Source organism: Penaeus japonicus, unplaced genomic scaffold (assembly GCF_977035675.1).
Source record: "Penaeus japonicus unplaced genomic scaffold, GWHDUDI00000001_assembly GWHDUDI00000029, whole genome shotgun sequence".
Classification (NCBI taxonomy): Eukaryota; Metazoa; Arthropoda; class Malacostraca; order Decapoda; family Penaeidae; genus Penaeus; species Penaeus japonicus.
The window spans coordinates 2,726,184-2,728,683 of record NW_028234431.1 but is presented as its reverse complement, the minus strand read 5'-3'; positions in this window follow the sequence as shown (position 1 = coordinate 2,728,683).

The following is a 2,500-nucleotide window of genomic DNA, read 5'->3' as shown; positions in this document are numbered from 1 at the left end:
TATTTATTCGTGTGACTCACATCCGATGCGCATAGAAATAAGAAAAATGAACACAAACACAGAACAATAAGGTAATTCTACATGAATAGTGCATGACTTGTTGATTCCTCGTGCCTGTTATTGCATTTCATTAAGACTAAGGGTGACGTAGAGGCTATGACCAAGCCATCACTACACTATGTAAGACTTCAATGTATGTTATTGTGTATAATCATGTTCCGTTTATAAGGGACAAATGATATATAATCAAATCACACACACACACATATACGGACACACACATACACACGCACACAGGACAAATTATATATAATCAAGTCACACACACATACAGACACACGCATATACACGCACACATTCACGCACACACACAAACACACACGTAAAGTATATATACTGTGCATAATTATGATCCGTATATAAAAAGACACTCTATAGATCAATTTTTAAGTCAGTGTGATAAACAAAGCAATATATACATACAATTTAATTGAATATATTTGTGGGTTCATTCCTTCACAAAAAACGACTTATCCCTTCGACCTCAAAGGCTATATATATTTTTTTACGTTCTTAATTTCTAGCTTTTCTTCCCAAATATGATCGGTTAATGAATTCATCCGTATTATTTTATCTAAGCCACTTGTAAATTCAATCTATTTTTTGTGTTTCATGCGGGAAAAGTGAGTAGCTGTTTCTGAAGGAGGGAACGCTCAACGGAATGTAGCAGAGCCTGAAAAGAAGTCTTAGTAGATTTTACTCAAATCACTTAACATTAAAAAAAAGACTCTTGTGATGGATGGATGTAGTGTTGGTACGTCTGTCTGTCTTTTTTTTATCTGTCTCTTTATTTGCCAGTAGGCCTATCTCTCTCTCTCTCTCTCTCTATCTATCTCTCTTTCTCTCTCTCACACACACACACTCACAGTCTCACACATTCCTTTTCTCTCTTTCTTTCTCTTTCTCTCTCTCTCTCTCTCTCTCTCTCTCTCTCTCTCTCTCTCTCTCTCTCTCTCTCTCTCTCTCTCTCTATATATATATATATATATATATATATATATATATATATATATATACCAACGTACCTATCATCCTCTCGATCTACCTGTTTATCTATCAATTTACCTATTTACATATCTATCTACCATCCCATCTACCAATCTACCTACCTACCTATCCATCTACACAAAAACCCACATCATAAAGACAAGCCAAAGATCAAACAGGAAAAAGATGCCTTCAAGTCAACCAAACAGATCAGGATTTGTCAACTAACCGACCCAAAACCGTTGCCATGGAAACGGAGGGAGAGATCTTATCGCCTAAGACAATGCATAAATAGACCTAAAGAGAGTGAAATAACACGCGCCAGTCTCAGCATCACAATGACCTCAAGTGACACACTTTTAAAAGAGAGAACGTGAAGCTGTTGTAGGCTTAACGCGGACTTGGCACCATAAATGTGCGAAGACCCTCAGGGTAGTGTGAACATAACGTTGAGTGTGTTAGTTAGTTTGTTAGTTAGGTAGTTAGTAGGACGTCCGTTAGTTAGTTTGATGTTAATGAGTTAGTAGAACGATAGTTAGTTAGTAGGACGTCCATTAGTTAGTTAGATGTTAGTTAGTAGAAGGATAGTTAGTTAGTAGGACGTCCATTAGTTAGTTTGATGTTAGTTAGTTAGTAGAACGATAGTTAGTTAGTAGGACGTCCATTGGTTGGTTAGATGTTAGTGAGTTATTAGAACGATAGTTAGTTAGTAGGACGTTTATCAGTTAGTTAGATGTTAGTTAGTTAGTAGGACGTCCATTGGTTAGTTAGATGTTAGTTTGTTAGTAGAACGATAGTTAGCTAGTAGGACGTCCATTAGTTAGTTAGATATTAGTTAGTTAGTAGAACGATAATTAGTTAGCAGGACGTTTATTGGTTAGTTAGATGTTAGTTAGTTAGTAGAACGTCCATTAGTTAGTTAGATGTTAGTTAGTAAAACGATAGTTAGTTAGTAGGACGTCCATTAGTTAGTTAGATGTTAGTTAGTTAGTAGGACGTCTATTAGATGTTAGTTAGTTAGTAGAAAGATAGTTAGTAGGACGTGTGTTAGATGGACGTTAGACACTTCGTCAGGCGTTAGTTATCATAACGATAGTTAGTTTATATAACGTAAGCAGGTCAGGTATTAATCAGTTAGACGTTAGTTAAACGCTAGTTAGTTAGGCGTTAGTCAGTCAGGTGGACGATAGTTAATTTGACCTTAGTAGGAAGTATTTTCCATTGGACAGAAAAAGATACAGGTGTGGCAACTTTTGTAGGAATATGAATAATTTCTTCTGATTAACCAAAAGGAAATGATGATGATAACAATGATGTTATTAATTATGAGATATGATTGTGATAATGTATTATGTACAAGTGTATATATATGTATATATATATAGATATACATATATATATATATGTATATATATATATATTATATAGATATACATATATATATATATAAACA